The sequence below is a fragment of the Canis aureus genome, unplaced genomic scaffold (assembly GCF_053574225.1).
Source record: "Canis aureus isolate CA01 unplaced genomic scaffold, VMU_Caureus_v.1.0 ptg000086l_RagTag, whole genome shotgun sequence".
Classification (NCBI taxonomy): Eukaryota; Metazoa; Chordata; class Mammalia; order Carnivora; family Canidae; genus Canis; species Canis aureus.
Window position 1 is genome coordinate 633957 of NW_027554427.1, and position 10595 is coordinate 644551.

General features: G+C 52.2%; 1 long non-coding RNA gene across 2 annotated transcripts; it reads left to right on the forward strand.

The window, feature by feature from the left end:
- The first annotated feature begins 1886 nt into the window (after positions 1-1886).
- On the forward strand, positions 1887-8811 carry LOC144309561 (uncharacterized). 2 transcript variants are annotated; one of them, XR_013375516.1, is made up of 5 exons: positions 1887-1994; positions 2167-2337; positions 3838-3907; positions 4443-5406; positions 8517-8811. It is a non-coding gene; the product is annotated as an uncharacterized LOC144309561 (long non-coding RNA). The 2 variants fall into 2 exon arrangements; XR_013375517.1 differs by lacking the exons at positions 1887-1994; positions 2167-2337 and adding an exon at positions 3448-3527 and having other exon boundaries at positions 3767-3907.
- Positions 8812-10595: the final 1784 nt, after the last annotated feature.

Below are 10595 nucleotides of genomic sequence, written 5' to 3' on the forward strand. Positions count from 1 at the left end.
GGGAAACATCAGAAAGGGAGACAGAACGTGAAGACTCCTAACTCCGGGAAACGAGCTAGGGGAGGTGGAAGGGGAGGAGGGCGGGGGTGGGGGTGACTGGGTGCCGGGCCCTGAGGGGGCACTTGACGGGATGAGCACTGGGTGTTACGCTCTATGATGGCTAATTGGCCACCAAAGAACCCACAAGCGCAGGCCCTCCCCGCAGGGGACCCACGGAAGGGGCGGGGCTGTGCCCGCTGCCGACCGCGTGACCCGGGGAGGGGCGCAGGCTCTTCCCTCCCACACCCCACGTGACTCAGGGAGAAGCCGCCCCTCCCGGCGCCGCCGTGGGAGCCAGAGGAAGCTTCGCGGCGCCGCGGTCAGGCTCTGAGCCTTCCGTTCCGGGCTCTTGGGACGACTCGGGTCCCCACGTCGCCATGGTCAGCGGCGGGGGGCTCCGGGGTCACCGGGCCTCGCCACGTGGAGCAGGAGCCCCGAGCCCACCTGCGAGGCCGCGGGACGGCGGGGTGTGCCGCAGCCTGGCCCAGGCTCCCCGCGCCCCCGGGTGTGACGGGGCGGCGGACGGTCGGCCCCGGGGGTGCGGGCGGCGGCACCACGGGCCGGGCCGGCGGAGCCGTTCTCTCGGGCTCGAGCCGCCTGCGCCACCTGCGCGGCCTGGTCGCCTTGACCCGAGGCCCGAGGGCACGTGCTAGGCCCGGTCGCAGCCGCCCCGCCCCCGCCCCCGCCCCCGCCCCCGCCCGCCCCCCGCGGGGCCTCGCCTCGGGCTGCGGATGCGCAGGCCCCACGGTCAGGGTCAGGGCGTCAGCGGCGCTGAATCGCTGACTCGGGAGGGCGGCCCGCGGACGGAGGGCACGAGCCCGCGCACATCACGCGCTCTGGGGAGCGTCCTGACGAGTAAGTGGTTAGCGAGGGGGACCCCGGCGTTGGACGGCTGTGCTGGGCCGGGCGCACGGAGGCAGGGAGCCGACTGGCGATCGAGAGCCCGCCTCGGGAGCTGCTGGGGAGCGGCCAGGACGCCTTCCTCTCGGCTGGTGGGCGCGGGGGATGCGGGCCGAGCAGCTAAGGGTCTGCCTGGGACCTACTGACCAGGGAAGCCGAGTTCCCGAGAAGCCTCAAGTCCCAGCCACGGCGGGTTTGCTGTGCTAAAGTCCTCCCGTTCGGGAAAGACTGGCCCCTGGGCGTGTCGATGGAGTTACCTGCATTGAGGCCCCTGTGATCTGAAATCGTCCTTAACCCTCTGAGCCCATGGGACTGAGTGGGCCAAGCCACTCTAGTTTTTTTAAATTTTATTTATTTATGACAGAGAGAGGGGCACAGTCAGAGGCAGAGGCGGGCCCCTTGCAGGGAGCCTGACGTGGGACTCGATCCCGGGTCTCCAGGATCAGGCCCTGGGCTGATGGCGGCTAAACCACTGAGCCACCCGGGCTGCCCTCCCACTCTCTTAAAAACTAAAATCTTGGGACGCCTGGGTGGCTCAGTAGTTGGGCATCTATCTGCCTTCTGTTCAAGGCTTGATCCTGGGGTCCTGGGATCAAGTCCTGCATAGCGCTCCTGGCACGGAGCCTGCTTCTCCCTCTGCCTAGGTCTCTGCCTCTTTCTCTGTCTCTCTCAAGAATAAATAAAATCTTAAAAACAAAACGAGCAAAGCTAAAATCTTTAGGGCACTTGGGTTGCTCTGTTGGTTAAGCATTGCACTTGATCTTGGCTTAGTTCTTGACTTTGGGGGGTGAGTTCTGTCCCCATACTGGGCATGAGGCCTACCTAAAAAGAAAACAACCAAAGCACAAAACCAAAAACAAAACAAAAAAACCATCCCCCTAAGAAACAAAAACCCCATCAAAGTCTTTTATTTGAATACTTGCAGAGCTATCCTTCACTAAGACAGAATTTGCTCTTCTTGCCCTCTTCTCCAGTTTCTCCCCTTGTGTGTAACTGGGGCTATGTTCCAGCATAACAGAGCAGGAGATGCGCTCAGGCTGAGAAGGCAGATGAAGGTACTACACCCTAAGGAGGCTGAACGACCTAACCAGCAAGTACCAGCTTGGGGACTGTGTTTGGGACTGGATTATAGGTGCTTGATAAAGGAGAGGGGGATTCAGATTGGGTAGGGTGAATTTACTGCTTTGGGAGTATTCTTCTGAGATACAAGGTTTGACATTCTGTCAGGGACCGCAGGAGTTTGTGTGAACTTGCTACAAGGATGGCTTCTAGAAGCATGAAAGGAAGCTACGGCCCGTGCTCAGTGAGGTTGAAATTGCTGGACCCCTGACAGATGGCAGCTGAAGGCTAAACCGCTCAGGGATTGTGAAGCTGGGATACATATGATGACTTTCTAAGGTAAGAAAACCCAAGCAAATGGATATATTCCACAGGAAGCACCGACAAACACATCATTTACCAAGGCTCTAGGAATATGCTGATGAGAGGGACAGCAGCGTCGTTAAACAGTTCAGTGGTGGGGTACGTGCATAGGCCAGTGCTGACAAACAGTAAGAGTGGCTGTCATAGAAACGGATGACAGGACCCTGCAGCACTTGAGGTCAGGCGGTGGCATTGAACCATCAGAGGCCAGGTTTACACCATTTACTGTGAGCCATGAGGTTGGAGTGGCAGCCAAGGCACCAACCCACAAAGGGTTCCAGAAATGGTTTGAAGAGCCCAGTGTTTTTCGTACAAAATGGAAGGTCAGCCACCAGGAGTAGTACTCTTATTATCAAAAGAAATCAAGGCTGGATGATGGGAGGCTGAAGACGGCTCAATACAAAGGCATGATCCCTTGCCAAGTTCTAGTCAGTGTTCAGGCCTGGGACTGTCTAGTCTTTGAAGAGGAGGCCAGGTCCCCAGAACAAAGGACCATGTATGTATGGCAAGGGGATAAATATTCTTCCAGGAATTTTCGTACAGTTATTCAGCATATCTTTTACCTGTAGCTGTGCAATAAGTTACCCCAAAACTTAGTAGCATAATTGACTATTTTTGTTATCTCACGTGGTTTCTGTGGGTCAAAAATCTAGTTAAAGCTTAGCCAGATAGTGCTGGCTCATGGTGTCTCTGAGAATGCACACAAGATGTGGGTTGGGGCTGTAGTCATTTGAAGGTTGAGCTGAGCCTGGGATGTCCACTTCCAAGGCAGCTTACTCACATGCACAAGCAGGGGGAGCAGCAGGCTCCCTGCTGAACAGAGAGCCTGATGTGGGGCTTGACCCCAAGACCCTGGGATCATGACTTGGGCCACCCCGGTGCCCGGCCAGTAAGTTTTTGACCAGAGGCCTCAATTCCTTGCCTCATGGATGTTTCCATAAGGCTACTTGGGTGTTTCCATGACGTGAAAGCAAGTGATCCAGGGGAAGCAAAGCGGAAGTCACAATGCCTTTTATGACCTAACGTTGGAAGTCACACATTGTAATTGTCACAGATTGTCACAGGTCTGCCTTACTCAGTGAGGCAGGGGACTTCACAAGGGAATGACTGAATACCAGGAGGCTAGAATCATTGTGGCCATTTGGGAGGCTGCCTACCACATTTGGGTAAATGTAAATAAACAAGGGGGATTGGACTCTAGGAGTAATTTGAGGAGTGGACTGGGGAAGGGGGAATATACCAAGAATTTTAATATTGTTGGATGTAGGGTCAGAGTTAACATTAGTTTCTGGATGTACAAAACATAATCGTGGCTCACTGTTAGGATGGGGCCTATGGGGAGCCAAATAAATAGAATCCCAGGTCAGGATCCAGCTCACAATGGTAACCGTGTGACATTACTCAGTTTGCAGATGTGTAATGGAATAGAATGTTTGAAAATCCATGCAGAACACACATTGCGTCTTTCATTTGTAGGATCAGAACTATCATGATTGTGGAGGCCAAGTGGAGGCCTCTGTACCTGTTTCCATCCCTGGTCAAAATAGTAAGTATAAAACAATATCACAATCTAGGAGGAATGACGGATATTTTTATTACTCTTTTGTTGTTTTGTTTTGTTTGGTGTTTTTTTTATTCCTTTGTTTTTAAAAAAGATTTTATTTATTCACATGAGACAGAGAGAGAGAGGTAGAGACATAGGCAGAGGGAGGAGAAGCAGGCTCCATGCAGGGAGTCCAATGTGGGACTGGATCCTGGGACCCCAGGATCACTCCCTGACCCTAAGACAAATGCTCAACTACTGAGCCACCCAGGCATCCCTAATTTTATTCCTCTTAAGGATATAAAGGATTCAAGTGATGGTCCTTGTCACATTTCCATTTAATTCACCTGTCTACCCCTGCAGAAACCAGATTCATCCTGGAGGTTGGCCGAAATTTCCATAAATTCACCCAGATAGTAGCCCTAACTGAGGCTGCTATGCCAGATGTAGTCTCTTCGCTCAAGCCAGATTCATGACTTCTCAGGTACATGGTATACAAACATTAGTTGGCAAATGTGTTTCTTTCTATCCCTATCAGATACCGTTTGGATTCACATGGAGCAGACAACAGTATGCATTTCCCATTGCTCCAGGGTTGTACCTTTCCAGTCTGTCATAGTTCACGTACCACCTGGGTATCTGAAGAACATTGTGCCGATTTGCTCCTCTGATAGCTTGTCAATGGAGTTAGATTACAGGAAATGTCTGGCACATTGGAAGCCTTGGTAAGAAACGTGCATTCCATTGTTGGAGAAGATGCCTGTGAAGATTCAATTATCTGCCACATGAGAACAATTTTGAGTGCCCCAACAGTTGGGGACATGCTGGGTCCTATCATCCAAAGTAAAACATGAGTTTTACCACTTGAATCTCCTGCAGAGAAGGAAGCACAATGCCTGAGAGGACTTTTCAGGTTTTGGAGACAACATATTCCACATCTCAGAACACTTCTCTGCCTTGTATACCAGGTGACACAAAAGACTGCCACTTAAAAAAAAAAGGTTTTATTTGTTAAAGAAGGAGAGCACAGGGCAGGAGCAGAGGGAGAGGGAGAAGCAGGTTCCCTGCTGAGCACGGATCCCAACACAGGGCACGATCCCAGGACATTGAGATCACAACCTGAGCCAAAGTTCCCAACGCAGGGCTCCATTCTAGGACGTTGAGATCACGACCTGACCAAAGTCAGACTCTTAACTGACTGAACCCAAAAAGACTTCGACTTTTGAGTGTATCCCAGGATAGGAAAGTTCTCTGCAGAGCAGCAGAGTCTAAGCTGCAGTTGAAAGCAGCCTTGTTACTTGGGCATAAGACTGAGCAGATCTCAGAAGATTGGGTGTATCATGGGTAGGGAACGATACCTTCCAGGAGTCTGGAGCAAACCCATGCTGTCCACAGAGGTGGCTCGGATATGTTTCATAAAGCCGTTCCTGTAATGCTGCTGGGCCCTGGTGGAAGACCGTTGGACATGACATGACCGCATGCCCAGAACTGCATCTTGTGAGGTAAGTTCTGTCAAACCCACCAAGTGATAACGTTGGTTAGGTTCCACAACTATCCACTGGTGAGCGGAGGAGTCCCACAGAGTTAGAAGCCACGGCTGCCACCTGAAGACTTTATCCTCTTTGTGTCTAGCACCGAGTTGGCAAGCAAAGGAGCCCCCATTCTTGGTTGGAGTGAATGACCCAGGTTAGGAAAGGATAGGGCTGCTTTTAAACCGGGACATAGAAGGACGCCTGGGTGGCTCAGCAGTTAAGCATCTGCCTTCAGCTCATGGCGTGATCCTGCACTTCTTGGATCAAGTCCCACATCGGGCTCCCCGAGGGAAATCTTCTCCCTCTGCCTCTGTCTCTGCTTCTCTTTCTGTGTCTCTCATGAATAAATAAATAAAATCGGAAAAAAAAAATTAAAACCAGGGCATAAAGAGCAATAAGTTTGACTCCCAGGAGATTCATCCAGGACCCTCTTGGTATTCCCTTGCCCCGTTGTGACAGTAAAAAGACAAGTGCCACAACCCTTGCCAAAAGAGGCCTGGTGAGCTGGGGCTCAGAAATTTTAGAGATGAAGGTGTGAGGAAGGCCACCTGGCAACTTAGCGAGGAGGACAGCAGAGTTTGTAGGGACCTTGAGGGGAATCTGCAACAAATAATGCAGGGAGGACAAGATGAGTATCCATCATAGCCCAAGACCAGCTGCAGTGGCCAAGGCCATCATTTACTCACTGGTCTTCCTCTTCTGAGTCTTCCCCAGGATTAGAGGCCACTGGAATCTCAGGGGAGACCCTTCCCACATAGGTGAAGTGCATTCAGGCGGTGCACGTGGTCAGTTGGCCAGCAATAGATCCTGGATTTTGTGGAGGAGAAGAGGAGTGACCCGTTGTTGGCTGCACTCAGAAGCCAGAGGCCTCATCTCCTCCTACCTGCTGGGCAGAGGCCCGAGGCCTTGGGCTGAGAATCTCCACAAAGGGAGAAAGCAGAAGTCAGTGTGACAAGTAGACTGTGCTTAAACAGCCACCTCAACTACAGAGGGAGGTTGATGAGGATCGTTCAGGTGCAGATGCGCAGCGGGGAGATGCTTAGTGGCTTCAGGTGGGAGCAGCTGTAGGTGGGAATGGCTCCTCCTCAGAAAGGCATTTGGGAGGAAGGCTGACAGGCTGAGGGGGAGGGCAATGGAGGTCGCCTCAGAGTGTGGGAGTTCTCACTGCCGACCTTTGGAGAACCTCTTTTCTGTGTCCTCTGCAGCCATCAGTAGAATATACATCCCTCATGAGGAGTCAAGTAGTTGGACTGACTTTTTTGCTGAGTGAGAGGGGCATGAGGGAGGGGCAAGGGCAGAGACACCCCTCTGGGTTCCAGGCATGTGGCTCTTCTTGGGCTGTTCCTTCAGAGAAATGGGACATTTCAGAAGCACAGGGGAGGGTTCACACACAGCCACTTCTGCAGCAAGGGCCCTCCTGCTTCCGAGGAGCTCTGCCATCAGAACAGTTGGTGGTTGTGACAGGGGCCTGGTGTGCCCTCCTGTCCTGCCTGCTCCATAAGCTGCCTCCCGGGCCTCAGCTCTGAGCAGGTGCCCCTTCCTGCTCATACATAAGTGGAGCATGCTCAGTTGGGTCATAGTCCAGTGTTTTGGTGGTTCTAAATGCTCATGTACCAAACCTGCCCCAGCGCATTCCCCTTGTGCCCCACAGAAGAGCAGCCTGCCATGGGATGTGAGGGCTGAGCACTGCTCCAGGGAGCAGCAGAGCAGTCGGGGTGGGAAGTAGAGGAAGGTCGGGCCCGGGTGTGGATTGCTGGCCGTGCTGGTGGTGGAGGTAAACGCATGTGGTTGTAGATCCTCCTCGAGTACCACAGTGCTGGCGGGTGGCTCTGGCCCTCGCCTGGGGCCCTGCCTGCGGCTGTTGCTCCTGAGGCCTCGTGGGTTCTGCAATTGATTTCTGATTTCACCACCTGTATAGGCTTAGGTGTTGGCTTCTGTAGTCTGCACACTAGTTTCCCAATCCACCTTTTTCAGATTCTAAAAGTTGGCTTTTCTTGAAGAGTGGGGCTAATTCATTCTCCTTGACTTTCTGGTCTTAGCTATTCCTTTACTTCATTTAGGGTTTCAGGAGGCAGCTGAGAGCACTCAGGCTCAGTTGTCCATGTGTCATCAGAAGTTCACTGAGAGATTCTCAAATGTGTCAGTCTGCTCTTGTTCCTAGAAGAAATGCTTTGTGATTCTGTTCAAAGAACACCAATTAGTTCTTCTTAGTAATGTTTTAGTAACGACCTTTGTATCTACTTATACTTGAGATGGTACATTTTAAAGAAGATTTATTTACTTGAGATAGGACAAGCGGGGAAAGAAGGGCAGAGGGAGAAGCAGACTCCTCGCTGAGTGCAGGGAGCCCCATTTGGGGCTCAATCCCAAGACCCTGGGATCATGACCTGAGCTGAAGGCAGCCGCAGAGCTGAACCACCCAGGCACCCCACGATGGTGCTTTAATGTTCCCTTCTCTTGTCTTTTTCTGACATTTTATGTCAAAAATTCACTAGCCCCATAAGAGGGGTTTTTTATGTCGTCTTGATTTTTTAAAAATAATTTTCTAGTCTCTGAATTGCTCTGAGCTTGGTAGAATGTGAATAGGAACGTATTCCATAGAGCAGGAAGGAGGACAGATCTGAACTTGTGGAAAGTTGCCGTTACTGTTTTAGAAGCTCTGCTTGCCAGAGAAGGCAAACAAAACCTCAGGACCCGACCTCTTACCACTGGACTGGGGTAAGAGATGGGTTATTCTGTCCGGCTCCTTGAAATCACCTTGGAGATGGTGATGATCTTTGGGAAAGTTCAGGAAATTAGGTTTGGAACAATTTATACTCTCTGAAGTCCAATAAAGAATGGAGATGAAGCCGTAATTGTTTTCCTTCACTTAGCTGGTATTAAGGGACACTGGGTGAACCTAGCAGAGAAAGAGCTGAAGATTTAGGACTAGAAGTTGTAGGATGGCAGGAGAGGTGGAGGACCGCCTAGGGTCTCACTTCCTGCTAAGATGGGTGGTTGAGGCTGAGTGTCCTGTGCCAACAGGAGGAGGCTGAGCACTGTGAAAATCTACTTAGGCTTTTCCCTTAACCTTGTGCCAGGTTGGTGGAGATGAGTGGACAAGACCCTCTCAATCTCTTGGATCTTGCAGCACAGAGCCTGCGGAATGAGAAGGCCTCAGCTGTACGTGACCTGGAAGAGCTCCCTGTGGGCCTTTTCCCAACTCTGTCCACAGCAGCCTTTGATGGGGGACACACGAAGACTGTGACAGCAATGGTGCAGGCCTGGCCCTTTCCCTGCCTCCGTCTGGGACCGTTAAGAGATCAGTCAAGAACTCAAGACCTCTTGGAAGCCGTCCTGGATGGGCTGGAATTGGTTCCTCCTAACGCAGTTTGGCCCAGGTAACTGGAGAGTTGGGGTGCTGGTAGGGGCACAGTGAATTGCAGAAGTGGGAGCTGGATTCAGGGATGTGGAGTCCAAGCATGTGCTAGCCTCTCCTGGTGGTGCAGCATCTGTCATCATGAGGCCCTGAGGCCATTGTCAGAGTCCCTCCGTGAAGAGAGTCCTGGCATAGTTCAGAGCTGATCATGCTACTGAGGTGGTTAAGAGTGTGGCTGGGTTCCTGGGTGGTATCCCGGCAACATATAATGTGGGGAAGCAAGGAGGGCACCTAGAAGGCGTAGTGGACGGCAGAGGGCAGGGCTGCTGGTTGGCACAGTGGTGGGTCCCCAGGGTCTGCCACTGCTGCTGGTCTCCTGCCGGCCCCGCTCTACAGGCCTGAAATTCCTCATGTCTGCTCTCCTCCTCATTCCCCACAGGAGATCAAAGCTGAAGGTGCTGGATTTTACCCATGACGTTGAGCACTCCAACTGGGAGGAGTGCTCGGAGGCTACTCCTGCACCCTTTGTCATCACTCACATGCTAGAAGAGCCGGAGGCAGACAAGCTGACACCCAGTTACAAAGAACAGCCTTAGCATCACCGAGAACCCGAGGAAATACACAGAGACCTTTTCCTAGGTGGTTTGTTCAGCTTCTTCCACCTGTCTGGGTTCCCCTCGTACATACTCCAGAGAGTCGAGAAGAACCATGGCAGTCTGCGCCTCCACTGTCAGACACTGGTCATTGTCCAAGTGCCATTCCTCAGCCTTGTCGAGATCCTGGGGATGCTGGAGCTGGAGACCATCCGGGAGCTGAGGCTTCATTACAGGAGTACGTTCTGCTCCCGTTCTGACCTAATCCAGTTTTTTTACCCACGCAAGGGTAAATGAGCAACCTGGGCAACCTCATCATGAACGACATCCCCTGGGATTTCCCTGCAGACTGTTTCTTTTTGCTGAGTCCACTGGGCCGCCTCTAGAAGCTCCATCTCATCTTTGGCTGTCTCTCGGGCCAGCTGCATAAGATGCTGAGTGAGTGTGCGACAAGTCCCTCTGAAGGGCCAGGGGCCAGGATCCCTGGAGTCGTCCCTGAACCCCGCTGCGTCGGAGCAGAGACAAGCCTGGATTTCCAATCCTGTGAGGCCGCAGAGTCACTGAGGACACAGACTGCAAGGCTGAGGTCTTGGACCAGCCAGTGGCTGTCGATTGCTATAGAAGAGAAAGATGCAGGTCTGAAATTGGCCTGTCATTCACTCTTTCATTCATTTTCACGCACTCAGTCCGTGCCAAGCAGACAGCTAAGAATGGATATGAAACTCTGACCAAACTCAGGGTCTCGTCTTCCTAGAGCTTATGTAGAGAAAGTGAACCAGGATGGTAGGTTGTCAGGGTGGTGTTTGAGGGAGGGAACTGCCCCCTCACCAATGTCTAAGCTCAGCTGATTTGATGAACTCCTTCCTCTCTTTTGTGTCTCACAGACTTCTCTGTAGCCTGCCCCCCCTACCCCCCCGAATACAGAGCTGTTCTCCTGGGGCCTGGTCTTTGAGTAAATAGAAGCATGGGGAACCATCTTCCCAAATTCTCCAGCCAGTAAAACCTATGCTTTACCATGTGTAGGAGCTATAGCTAAATTTCATTAATTCAGCCACACTTTGTGGAGCATGTGCGATAATTGTGTTGATGGGGCTTATTAGGAAGCTAAGGCTGAGAGGTGCCTGACTCCATAGTCTGCAAACAGAGAGGTCCCATGGCCAGCGGGGATGGGTTTCACTCCACACTCTGTGGTCTTAACCACTACAGAA